This window comes from Nicotiana tomentosiformis, chromosome 7, assembly GCF_000390325.3.
Source record: "Nicotiana tomentosiformis chromosome 7, ASM39032v3, whole genome shotgun sequence".
Taxonomy (NCBI): Eukaryota; Viridiplantae; Streptophyta; class Magnoliopsida; order Solanales; family Solanaceae; genus Nicotiana; species Nicotiana tomentosiformis.
Genome location: NC_090818.1, coordinates 35,864,064 through 35,878,481, shown reverse-complemented (window position 1 = coordinate 35,878,481; position 14,418 = coordinate 35,864,064). Strand labels below are relative to the sequence as shown.

Sequence of the window (14,418 nt, the reverse complement as noted above, 5' to 3'; positions counted from 1 at the left end):
AAAATAATCAAGTAAACTGTGACTGAGTACAAAACAACAATTAAACAGATAGTTCAACATGTACACGACCTATGTAGGTCCCAACAGTACCAACATATAGCCTAAACATGGTTTCTAACATGACTTATAGTTAAATTTTCACAACACATAGAGAGTACATAGTTATCAACAAGTTATTCAACTTTACAGTTTTCAGGGGACGGACCAAGTCATAATCCCCTCGTTGCATGCCCACACACCCGTTACCTAGCATGTGCGTCACCTACAAAATAATCACATGACACAAAAATTCAGGGTTTCATACCCTCAGGACCAGATTTAAAACTGTTGCTTATCTCAATCCGAGCAAATCTCTACTCTGCAATGCCCTTGCCTCTCGAATTGGCCTCCGAGCGTCCCCAATCTAGCCACAAGCAGTACAATACTATTAATATATGCTAAAGGAATCAATTCCACAAGAAAACTACTAAATTAGACTCAAAACCCGAAATCAACTCTAATCTGACCCCCGGGCCCACGCCTCAAAATCCGACAAAAGTTGCAAAACCCGAAAGCCCATTCACTCACCAGTCTAACCATACAAAATTCATCAAAATCCGTCTTCTAATTACACTCTCCAAAATCCCAAGTCCTAACCCCTTATTTCTCTTCAAAAATCCTACTAATGAGGTGGAAAATCGACGGGAAAATACCATGGCTAATGATAATAGAGCTCAAGCAACTTACCTCAGTGAATATTCTTGAATCCCCTTCAAAAATCACCACAAAAGCTCTAAATTCCGAGTTTAAAAAAATGATGGAAATGAGCAAAAATCACGAAGTCCTCCATTTATATATTCTGCTCAGTGAAACCGCATATGCAGTCTGCGACGCCGTACCTGCGAAAAATCCCATCGCAGGTGCAGAACTCACTTAAAATTCCAGGTTCCGCATCTACGGCGAATATCTCGCACCTGCGCATCTTCCTTCGTTTCTGCGGAGCCAGCCAATTTCCTCTTTTCTGCATCTGCGCCCCAGATCTCGTACCTGCGGGCTCGCAGATGCGACAGCCTTCTCACACCTACGGTTCCAGTCCAACTCAACACTGCCTGCATCTGTGACCTTCCATGCGCTTCTGCGGTCTCGCACCTGCGGCTCCCTCTCCGCAGGTGCGGAAAACACCACCTCCAGCAGTTTTGCTACATTTTTTAAGTTTCAAACCTTCCGTTAACCACCCGGAACCACCCATAGGCCCTAGAGACCTCAACCAAACATACCAACACATCCCATGATATCATACGAACTTAGTTGAGCTTTCGAATCACTTAATACAATATCAAAACACCAAATTACCCTCGGATTCAAGCCTAAAAATTTTTAAATTTTCAAATTCCACCAACGATGCCGAAACCTACCAAACCACGTCCGAATGATCTCAAAGTTTACACACACGTCACAAATGACACCACGAGCCTACTCCAATTTCCGAAAATCCATTCCAACCCCGATATCAATTTTTCTACTACCAACCAAAAATCGCTAAATTTCCAACTTTCGCCAATTTGAGCCTAATTTCACTACGAACCTCCAAATCACATTCCGGATGCACTCCTAAGTCCAAAGTCACCTAAGGGAGCTAAAAGAATCATCAAAGTTTAAATCTGAGATCGTTTACACATAAGTCAACATCCGGTTAACATTTCCAACTTAAGCTTCTACTTTAGAGACTAATTGTCTCAATTCACTCTGAAACCACTTCGGACCCGAGCCAACTAATCCTGTATAACACAATATAGCTGAAGGACACAAAAAAAAGCATTAATGAAAAAAACAGGGCTATAACTCTTGAAACGACCGGCCAGGTCATTACAGCTACGAAGATCGTCGAACTCACCACTGAAATAGTCCCCAAGTCGTACTCTAAATCTCCTGGAAACAAAGTTATTTCCACGAACTAGATATCCTCTTATTGTTGTATGTTGATTTTTGTGAAGAGAATTACTTGAATTGAATTCTCTAACAGAGAAGTTCTTCAGAAGAGAAGGTCTACTTCTCAGTGGATGAGGAGTTACGAGGCAGAAGTTAACATCCCTCAAAAAGAAAAAAAACTTAATAACCGTATGCTAGTTTTTCTCTAATTAACCTCCTTTAACTTTATCTCTTCTAATGGGTCGGATCAGCCAACATAGAGCGACCCGTGATCCAGACCGGCAAACCAATATCCAACATTTTTTTTATTTTCTTAATCTCCAAATTACTACTATTAATAAGTGAAAAACGAGAGGAGCTTCCGGTTCAAGTGAATTTCCGAAAACACCCATAGAATTTTACTTTATCCCATTATTGTTAGCACCCCCAGCTTATACAAAATTCCAACACCTGTGAATTCATATGGACAATTGTGCCGTATAAGAAGTCCTAATCATCTGTTCATCTTCTCTCCACCGTGGTCTCTATTTTTTCTGTATCATTTTTCGATCTACTCGATTTTCTCAGTTGCTTCTCTTGCCAGGTGAGTGCTAAAATTTGTTATTCACTCTTCAAATTGACAATTATTCGGGTCCTTTGTTGGGTTAACTATGTTTCCGCTGATGTCTGTGTGGTTACTTCTTTTACGATTACTGTAATTTGTAGCTGTTACACCCCATATTTTCGTACGTAAAAGTACGCCATAAATAAATTGATGAGAGCTCGGAAATGAGATATTGCATCCTGCATTTTTGTACGCTAAAATTTCGTCGTAAGTTAATCGACGTAAGCTCGAGAATGAGATTATTTTGGGATTATAAGTATCGTGCTACTTCAAACAAGTGATGAGTAAATTCGTGAAGGTGAGAGGGTAAGCAAATCGAAGAAAATAAATTTCGTCGAAGTTTGGCATTTTGAGATAAAATACGACCCAAGCTAAAATATCCGATATTTATGGACTAGTACCACACAAGGTACCATATGGCCATGATAGTAAGGTGTACAAGGTATGTTAAAAGTGAGTAGTATTTTAAGTAAATTGAGATAATTCTTAATTATTGGGTAATGAGATATTACCTAATTAATTAAGGAATTATGTGAATAATTGGGTAATTAATAATTTTTAGTGGGAGATTAATTAAAATCTTTAGATAATTAAAGATTTTGGAGGACTTAACCCCCAAAAACGTGACAGCCAATGAGTCTTGGTTAAAATGACTCTTAATATACATTTTCAAGGTGGCAAACTAAAGTTATGTGGCTAAGCCACCACTAGAAGTGAGCCCACACCCATTCAAACACATACTTAGAATATTTGTGACCATTTTTGCTTCCTTTTGGTATGCTCTCATTCTTGGAAAAGCTATTATAACGTTCAGCTTCAACAAAGTCATGAAAGACTTCTCTAATTCAACAAAGTCATGAGATTTTGATAAAACTCACAAAAGAGAGATATATTCATAACAGCGGAACAAGCTTCAGCAAAACTAATGTTGCAATAACAACGAAATTGATTTAAAGATTTCATACGAAGTCTACCTAATGTTATTGCAACGTGAGATTTTGATTCTAAGGGAGTACGGTACAATCTTTCTCAAGAATATCATACGAATTTTTTCCTACTACGATCTGCCATTACTTGTTATCGCAAGACGTGTGTTAGAGGAATTATCAAGAGAATCGGTCCAGGTATGTTAAGGCTATTCCCTTCTTTCTTTTTGGTATGACCTATACGACACGAACAGAACGAGCAAATGCACAACTTTCATAAATGACTCTATTCATAGAAATACTAGGGGTGTCTATATTCTTGATTTTCCATGTGAATTATTATTATATCTTTTGTTTATGGGTCCCAAAAAATACGTTTTTGATAAAGTTTATCCGACAGGCATATTATTTTTATGATATTTCGAGAAATCTTATTAATGTAATTCTTATGCATTTCATGCATTTATACATGTACATTGACCCATGACCAGATGGCATTATATATGCGTATATTATATGAATATGGGATATGGGACAAGGTTACGGCGCTATATACGCACCACCACCTGATCAGCTGGTATACGTTGATGATTTGCCCACAGTGACCGAGATGATATGATGGGATGCCCTCAGAGGCTTGGTGATGTTATGAACGCATATACCTATGCATGGTATGACATTTATACGCATATGCATGGCATTTGTAAATATAAATGATTCACAGAGCTATTCATACATATATGTTGAGGCTTTTACTCCATATTTCTCTCATGTCTATTGTTTACTGATTTTCATTCCTTACATACTCGGTACATTATTTGTACTGATGTCCCTTTTGCCCTGGGACGCTGCGTTTCATGCCCGCAGGTTCTGATAGACAGGTTGAGAGCCCTCCAAATAGGCTATCATCTCAGCGGAAGATGTTGATGCGCTCTGTTTGCTCCGGAGTTGCTATTTGGTCAGTATCATTAGGATATGTATTTATTGATATGGAGGGGCTTTGTCCTGACCTTTATGACAATTATGTATTCTTAGAGGCTTGTAGACAAATGTCATGTGTACGGGTATTTGTATGGCATTGTCGGCCTATATTTTGAGTTTATAAATGATCATGTTGGCCTTATAGGCCTGTATGTCACGTGTATGAGTTTTTATATCAGGTTGGGTCATTCTATATTGGGTAATTCCCTCATGTTTATTCTGTTTATCTCATGACGCCCCTTCTGGTCCACTTACCTATGATGATGTAATAATAAAGATATGTTATGTTAGTACTTGGTTGAGTAAATACCGGGTGCCCGTCGCGGCCTATCGGTTTGGGTCGTGACAAAAGTGGCATCAGAGCAGTTCTGTCCTAGGGAGTCTACAAGTCGTGTCTAGTAGAGTCTTGTTTATAGGTGTGTTGTGCACCACACTTATAAGTAGGAGGCTACATGGCATTTAGGACTATCATTCTTTCTTCTTACTCTAGATCATGTGGTAGAGCTCAGTTGTAGGAACTCAATTTCCTAAACTCTATCTTATTCATAATACGATGATGCCTACATCTAGAAAGAGGTTGGCAAGAGATTGCATGCGACAGTGAAAGAGTTGAGTCAGAGGGACTCGATTTTGCATGATGCTTATGATGAGTAAATGTAAGGTTTTCAGTAGATCATGTGTGTACTAAGACGTGTAAGCCTTTTGATAAGGAGTCTTAAGGCAGGAATATCTATTCACCCCTATGGTGAAAGGCAATGAGAGATTCAGAAGATAGATACAAGTTTCAACAAGTAAAAGAAGCAAGATGGAGAAGGGTATGCGGCACCCAGTGCACTCTAGAATATTACAATTAGATGTGAATACTAGCATGATAAAAAACATTCAGAAGATAAGCACTGAAAGCCTGGAAGGAATAAATATTACCTTAGTGTGGCTCGCGTCTCTTATAGAGCGAGAACGTTAAGCAACCCGAAGAGCCACTGGATACAGAGCAAAGGGGAGTTAAAAGCAAATGGATTTGTTGAAATTTTCTGAATAAAGTAATAGACATAAATGTTAGCGAGAAATAAGAAGAGAGTTAATGAAACATTATGAGTAAGATGTGATACATGGATGACAACAGTAGATCAAAAAGATGACAGTATTACAAAGTCTACAGTCAAGTGAAGGAAACGATGAGAGGTGACAGGCCTTGAGACAACAAAAGAGTATAGGCCATAAATTCATATCCTCATTTCGAGAAATAAGTTCGTGACTCCAACGTGATTACCAAAAGGAAAAGTTAGACCCCAGAGTAATAAGAAATAAACATGGACTAATGAACAAGATAAGCTAAACATGAATTAGGGACTGAGTGATTTGATAATGGTCTGCATTATAAAAATTTTAGATTGCATTTCTAATAGAATGGACAACATAAGAAAATTCATGAGAAATTCAGAGAATGGTCATTCAAGAAGACGCTTTTCTAAAGCAAGTAATGTGAGCAAAGTTAAGCTTAAGGGAGTGTATGTACCAGTTACACTAAGTGTCACCCTCGCGAATAAGGAATTTTTGTTATCCTTGGTACAAAAGGATTACCACAAGGCAAGTAAGGGCCATCGGTGATGTGAAAAGACGCCAAAGATGAAAAGGTAAAACATCTATAGGTAGATCGTCGTGGCTCCAACTCTTAGTACTCCCATAAAGGGGGGGATATGGAGTGATGTGGTATTAGGTCAGAATTAAGTGGTTCTAGTAAATATAGAATAGTAAAGGAAGAATGCGATAAACATGAGAAAGGAATGAGATTACATTTATCCAAATCCTATAAATATTCTATGATTCCAAAATATTATGCAAACACGATATCCAGGAGAGTAAGTAAGGGGTTCATGCCCAAGATGTTATTGATAAATAAGGAACCAGTGCAAGACGTAAGTTAAGACAAAGGAAATAACCCAAGAAAGATTTCGTGGAATATTAATATGAGAATGGGCCAACGAGCAGTTAGTAGTTGATTCAGGAAGAGTCTAGTTATGACTAGATAAGAGGATACAGACAAATCAACAGGTCGTGCAAGATAAAAATAGTAAAACCCAATATAGTGGATTCAACCCCGCAGTTATGACATTGTAATACTTGAAAAATATTCAGATAGGAGTCGGGGTAGTTAAAGGTACCACATCAGTGTTACGAAAATAAAAGAGAGTGCCACTAGGAAGATAGTTAAAAAAAAATATTAAGTTCAGAAGCAACCCTACAAGCACAAGGGCGTGGAGGTAAGTAACTATGGATAATTATAGGCGAGGAAGGACATCAAAAATTTTGCCGAGTATACGATATAATAAGCTCGCAGCTTTCAAGAGTCAGAGGTTCTTCCTTAAGTACGACAACGAAAGACTAGCTGAGGAAATAAGGAAGAAGGCTTTAACCTAAGCATAGTAACTTGAAGAAGAAATGGTCTTGTAATAGCAGTCTCACTACAACATTGTATGCACTCCATAAGAAAGTGGCACCTATCGGAGCTAATGAGCGGGGAATGAAACCAAAAGTAATATTCGAGACCATGTGAGTTGCACAAAAATACCAACATACGTGGGAACTAAGATAAGCTAAGTATACACGCAACTGGGGGGCAGAAAGACCAGGAAAATTAATAGCTTACGTTTAAAGGAAGCTCAGAAGGAACAAAAGGGATTATGCACTCAAGATTTCGGAGTATTATCCATGCAACATATAAGTTGACAATCATACAGCCGTAGAAGACTCCGGTATAAGTTAAAAGAAAGAATTGAGTCCAGGTCATAGACAAAGGATCGAATTATTGGAATATTGTATCATGGATATTCCATAGCGTCTACGGAGGGATAAAGTAATAACTAATACCAGGAGCCGCATATCGGAAGATAGTTTAACCCTACATAAAGGCTGATCAGAAGGAAGAAGAAACTAAAGAGTTACATCAATCAAGTAAATCAGGAGTCTGATTATTGGATCTAAAAAATTATAGAAATCGTGATTGAAAACGTTGCAGGATCACAATTAATATCAGAGGTACAAGAGAGATAGTACAACAACCATATTCTATAACAGAATCAGTATGAAGCTCCCACATAATTGTGTATGCACTAGAGGTGTAAGTATTATAATAGAGCTTCAAGTTGTGGATGTGAATCATACCTATACAAAAGGGAAGTTATGAAAGAGATAGAAGACATGATGCGATATTTTAAAGCAAGTAAGGTAAAGGTGAACAACGTACGAGATACTCACGTGCAGAAGGTTGAGAATAGTCCTTACTTTGGACAGAGGGCTAGAAGTGTTGGGATTCAGTATCCAGAAATGATAGCGGCGGCGTCGGTGGCATATCTTTCAGCCTATGGTTTCTAGGTACCGAGAGGCCTAGTTAAGAGAGTAAAGAAGAGTTTGAGACGATGTGACATCTCGCTTGATGTTCCAAAATAACATAAGGAAATCTGTGGTACAAGTAAGTTGAAGGAAGGTTGCGAGTGGTATAAATGAATATGTGTAGGTCGCAAGCTAAAGTATGGTAAAGCGACAAGGTTTTAGGAAGAGATGAGTAAGGATAAAAAAGGGCGAGTGAGAAGGTGATAAGAACAGATAAGTTCTCGGGATTAAGCCCATGAAAACAAGAGAGCTGATGGTTTGTCTAAGTTATAGAAAGTTCCGTATAGCCTGAATGATCTCAAAGGAGTCTAAGACTAATAGCATTTAGAAGAGATGAAATGTTGCCTTGGTAGTAGAATGAGGGTGTAATTGTGAAAGATAAAAGGATGACGTTTGGGCCTTCGATTGAGTAATGATTTGATTTCATGGACGGCACAAGATTAGAATACCCCCACCCATAAGATGAATCACGTTAGGATGCTATGAAATACGGTTATGGAAGTACGGTATCGCCCCCAGGTGGGTCAGGAAAATCACTTCAAATGATCCTCAATACAACGTGAGCCCTAGTGATTATGCAAGAGGTTTTAAGTTATCAGTGGTAGAGTGTAGATCAATATTGAGGTGAATCAACAATGGATGAATAAGGGTTACAAAATATGAGATGAGAATAGGCCATCATTCTTAAGATGAACAATAATGAGGAAGTATTAAAGGACTTAGATTTATACATATATGATAAGCAGTGAAAGAGTAACTTGGAGTTTGGTAGCAGACCTCAGTAATGATAAATCGAAGTAAGAGTTATGGTATAGTATGACCTACCTAGATGCAGTAAAGTCATACGAATGGATAATCGGGTCTATGAAATAAGATATAGCAATATTCGTCAGTTCAACAAAATATCGAGTGAAGAACTTTATTGTACTTATAGATGCCCAGAGGGACATCTTATTAAGCTCTGTATATGTTCACAAAATGAGGCCTAGGGATCGGCTAAAAGCTGGAGGAAAAAAGAGAGAAGAGTAGCATAGGCGCACTTACAAAGTCAGAGTCGTACAGGCTGCATGATAAAAGATAGCGACAGTTACAAGATTGGAATCATTCCGACTACGAGTCGTGGTGTGAGAAAGAGGCCTAAAGGGGGGAATGCCCTTGCATTTGAATTTATTCAAAGAACAATTGCCTAAATGGCAAGAAGAGTACTAAAGTATTCTTAAGAGCTATGGGTTATGAGAATGATAAGTGCATCAGTCAACATTCGAGGATGAATGTTCCGGGGGAGGGGGGGGGGAATTATGTTACACCCCATCTTTTATGTAAAAGTACGCCATAAATAAAATGATGAGAGCTCGAAAATAAGATGTTATATCCCGCATTTTTGTACGTTAAAGTTTTGTCGTAAGTTAATCGACGTAAGCTCGGGAATGGGATTATTTTGGGATTATAAGTATCGAGTTACTTCAAACAAGTGATGAGTAAATTCGTGAAGGTGAGAGGGTAAGCAAATCGAAGAAAATAAATTTCATCGAAGTTTGGCATTTTGAGATAAAATACGGCCCAAGCTAAAATACCCGGTATTTATGGATTAGTACCATACAAGGTACCACATGGCCATGATAGTAAGGTGTACAAGCTATGTTAAAAGTGAATAGTATTTTAAGTAAGTTGAGATAATTTTTAATTATTGGGTAATGGGATATTACCTAATTAATCAAGGAATTATGTGAATAATTGGATAATTAATGAATTTTAGTGGGAGATTAATTAAAATCTTTGGATAATCAAAGATTTTGGAGGACTTAACCCCCAAAAACGTGGTAGCCAATGAGTCTTGGTTAAAATGAATCTTAATACACATTTAAAAGGTGGCAAACTAAAGTTATGTGGCTAAGCCACCACCAGAAGTGAGCCCACACCCATTCAAACACATACTTAGAAGATTTGTTACCATTTTTGCTTCCTTTTGGTATGCTCTCATTCTTGGAAAAGCTATTATAACGTTCAGCTTCAACAAAGTCATGAAAGACTTCTCTAATTCAACAAAGTCATGAGATTTTGATAAAACTCACAAAAGAGAGATATATTCATAGCAGCGTAACAAGCTTTAGCAAAGCTAATGTTGCAATAGCAACGAAATTGATTCAAAGATTTCATACGAATTCTACCTAATATTATCGCAACGTGAGATTTTGATTCTAAGGGAGTACGGTACAATCTTTCTTAAGAATATCATAAGAATTTTATCCTACTTTGATCTGCCATTACGTGTTGTCGCAAGACTTTTGTTAGAGGAATTATCAAGAGAATCGGTCCAGGTATGTTAAGGCTATTCCCTTCTTTCTTTTTGGTATGACCTATACGACACGAACGAAACAAGCAAATGCACAATTTTCATAAATGACTATATTCATAGAAATACTAGGGGTGTCTATATTCTTAATTCCCCATGTGAATTATTATTATATATTCTGTTCATGGGTCCCAGAAAAATACGTATTTGATAAAGTTTATCCGACATGCATATTATTTTTATGACATTTCGAAAAATCTTATTAACGTAATTCTTATGTATTTCATGCATTTATACATGTACATTGATCCATGACCAGATGGCGTTATATATGCGTATATTATATGTATATGGGATATGGGAAAAGGTTACGACGTTATATACGCTCCCCCACCTAATCAGCTGGTATACATTGATGATTTGCCCACAGTGACCGAGATGATATGATGGGATGCCCTCAGAGGCTTGATGATGTTATGAACGCATATACCTATGCATGGTATGGCGTTTATACGCATATGCATGACATTGTAAATATAAATAATTCACAGAGCTATTCAGACATACATGTTGAGTCTTTTACTCCATGTTTCTCTCATGTCTATTGTTTACTAATTTTCATTCTTTATATACTCGGTACATTATTTGTACCGATGCCCCTTTTGCCTGGGGACGCTGCGTTTCATGCCAGCAGGTCCCGATAGATAGGTTGAGAGCCCTCCAAGTAGGCTATCAGCTCAGCGGAAGATGTTGGTGTGCTCCATTTGCTCCGGAGTTACTATTTGGTCAGTATCATTAGGACATGTATTGATTGGTATGGCGGGGCTCTGTCCCGACCTTTATAACAATTATGTATTCTTAGAGGCTTGTAGATAGATGTCATGTGTACGGGTATATGTATGGCCTTGTCGGCCTATGTTTTGAGTTTATAAATGATCATGTTGGCCTTATAGGCCTGTATGTCACGTGTATGGGTTTTTATATCAGGTTGAGTCGTTATATGTCGGGTAATTCCCTCATATTTATTCTGTTTATCTCATGACGCCCCTTCTGGCTCACTTACCTATGATGATGTAATAATAAAGATACATTATGTTGGTACTCCGTTGAGTAAAGTACCGGATGTCCGTCGCGGCTCATCGGTTTGGGTCGTGACAGTAGCGTCTTATATACTTGAATATAATGGAAAAAAATATTAAATCTGTGTTGATCAAAACTGCAGGAGTTGATTTTGCCTTTGTTAAAGTATTGGATTTTTTTCCCTTTTCGATAAGTAGAGTGATTCAAACTGTTGGGCCGCCTTCCTCTGCCAGGAAGTAGTAAATTAGGAGTTAACTTCTTTTTTTTTTTGGGCATCCATTTCAGAGATCAAGTTTGCACTAGACCTGATGCCTCAAAGTAGTAGTATTTGAAGCACAAAACTATACTTTGATGATTTGACTATGAAGTATTACCTGATAGTCTCTACGAGTTTATTTATCCAGGAGAAAGCTGTAGCAATACAAGGTTTGCTTACATAAACTACCTGCTTATTCTGTAACAACAGGCCAAACACTGTGTGTATTGAATTTTAGCTTAATCAATAAAGATTTCAAGCAGAAGAGTTTACCAAGAGTTAAGTGTTAAAGATAAGCAATATGGCCATCCAACCCAATTACAATTGAGAAGATGACAAATGGGCATACTCATAGCCATTCGTATATGTAAAGAAAGTTTTCTGTAAAACTTTTTCTGGAATTACTTGAATGACATCTCAAGAGTTAATACAATATTCTTTTTGTATCCGTTGCAATATTTCGTTCACCTGTAGGCTGTAGTGTAGTAAATATCTAAAATTGCCAAGTGCGTGTCCTCATGCTGAAGTTTCAACTGAGTTTCTGTATTTACATAATGATAGCAAGAAGTCGATCTACCATGAAGTTGAGACACTTTCAAGGAGTAAGCTAAATATTCCCGAAGAAGTATAAATGTACTTTCAGAATTGCTTTGAGCATCCTAGAAGATTATTTAAGAAGGATACCTAGAATCATTAACTAAAAACTGAATTTGAGGTGATAAATAAAGCTGGCAAATTTTAGATGTGCTAGCTGTTAGTTATAACATAATATGACTCTTGATGCAATTTTAGAACATGATCGATGATGCCAAAGCCCTGCCTCCTGAGTCCTTTGGACATGGAATCTTGGCTTTGGTCAAGGTCAAATTTGTGGCTTAGTTTGAAAATGACCTAACATTGAGACAAGGCTGAACTCTAGGAAGATTGATAATGGTTACTCAATTTCAGAATTTAGCTTTTCTTTGTTTTTGTAATATAGGGTGTGCATTAAATACACACTGTGAGGGCAACTTGTGTGACAAAATTGCTTGGCCTCATTGAGCCTGTTAAATTTGGCATCTGCCCATTATATTGTTAGATGTGTATTTTAGTCATTCTTGAAATAGGGAAAAAGGAGGATAGTACAAGCCATAGAAAGCAAAAGGGAACTGCACTAATATTTGGCCATAAGTTGAAATAGATATAGATGTCTCTCTGTGAATTTCATGAATGATATTCTCACAATGTTTACAGTGGTGGTAATATATTGAATAGGGCAATAGATATGATGAGAGCAGGGGGGATTTTAGTGCAGAAATAGTGTGCATAAGGTAGACTGACATGGATGAGAAGGATGTGTCTGCAGTTGGAAGGAAAAAAAAGACAGATCCACCACTAGAACCTCTGTCACACTTTTTAAAGTTTTACCCCACAAAGCTAATGACGCACGTTTGGTTTCTCTCTTCTTTTTGTTGTGCGAATCTACTTTTGGTTCCTATTTTCTTTCTAATGTGAGTCTACTTTTGTTTCCTATTGCTTTCCTTGTTTGCTTCCCCATCTTCCTTTTCAGCTCAAGGAAACAGTGAAAAGATGGCTGTGGTAGAACTCACATTTGATGTAGAAGTCCAAAAAAGAACTCACATTTGATGCAAAAAATCTGCAACAGTTGTTCTATTCTGACCATGTCATCCATTGTGCTTACACACTACCATCCAGGATAGTTATAGTTGAATTACAGAAAATTATTGACAAGAAAAATCTGAACCAAAAGCTTGTGCAGATAGAGAGAACCTCGACTAAATGATTCTGCCAATAGAGAGCTCTAGAATAGAATTGACAAGTTGATGCTGCTGTTTTTCCAGTGCGATTTCCCTTTATTCTTGATGATAGAATGATTTTTGTTGGACTTCATATTGTTGAAGTTTTCCCAGTATATAACAAAATGTAGGAGTTGTGTACAATATTTTCTTTCCTGAAGTAAGTATTTATCTGATGAGAATATTTGAGCTGTAACACAATTTCTTATTTTCTATTAGAGAACTATTTCTTTTCATGGTGCAGTAGCTAATAAGATTTTGAAGTATTGCCATAAAAACCAATATACTAGCTCGTAATAACATGACTGGTAATGCTATAGATGCAGGAAAATACATCTATATTGTCAAATAACATTGAAACAAGAAATTAAAAAGCAATTGGGCAAAATGGTACAAAGATGCTACTCTAACTTAGTCATTTATGTTATTAACTGATTTTCTGAATAAAATTGCAAAAATCATGAAAGATATTTTGAATTAAAAGTAACGTTACACGGGCAAACTGTATCTAGTAAGAAGAATAAATAAGAGAATATTGTATATGTAGGAATCGAAAGGAATGCCACTTTTGAAGAAAGTTACGTTGGACCCCGTTCGAAATGGACATTTAGTTCTGAAAATGATAGAACAGAAAGATGGTCATATTTTTAAAATTTTGGGACACGGATAATTGAGTTTGTTTAGGTGCATTTTAATGCTCCCGTATTTTAGGTGAGATATGCTCCATTGTTAGCTCTAGGAACAAGGAACGCGGAGTCAAGTAGTATTGACTTGAGAGCATGTCTGGAAAACCTTCTTGTAATTAGATTTTGGTGTATTTTGTGTAACTAAACGATTTTGGACTGTTTAAAAGATCAACTTATTACTTGATCAACGTGTAATTAAGTATAATTGAAATAGAGTAATTACACCTCCCAATTCTCGAGTGGAGATAGAATTGCAAGAAACTATATGATTTAATTACTAGGTAGCTTTTCAACTTCTTTTTTATTCTTATTTTTCAAAATATATATTCTTTTTATACTCTATCTCTTCCATTTCAGATATACCAAAAACATTTGTTAAAACAATTTCATGTCAAATAGCGTATGCACGTATACTTCTAAACTCATACATATTAGTTACTTGAACTTGTCAAATATCAAAACCAAATTCGTCGGTATAATTTCTAGATATGAATTACT

At 37.0% G+C, this 14,418-nt stretch overlaps 1 long non-coding RNA gene across 1 annotated transcript; it reads left to right on the top strand.

The window, feature by feature from the left end:
* Positions 1-2,331: 2,331 nt before the first annotated feature.
* On the top strand, positions 2,332-13,449 carry LOC108943184 (uncharacterized). The gene is made up of 2 exons (XR_001967078.3): positions 2,332-2,491; positions 12,988-13,449. It is a non-coding gene; the product is annotated as an uncharacterized lncRNA (long non-coding RNA).
* Positions 13,450-14,418: the final 969 nt, after the last annotated feature.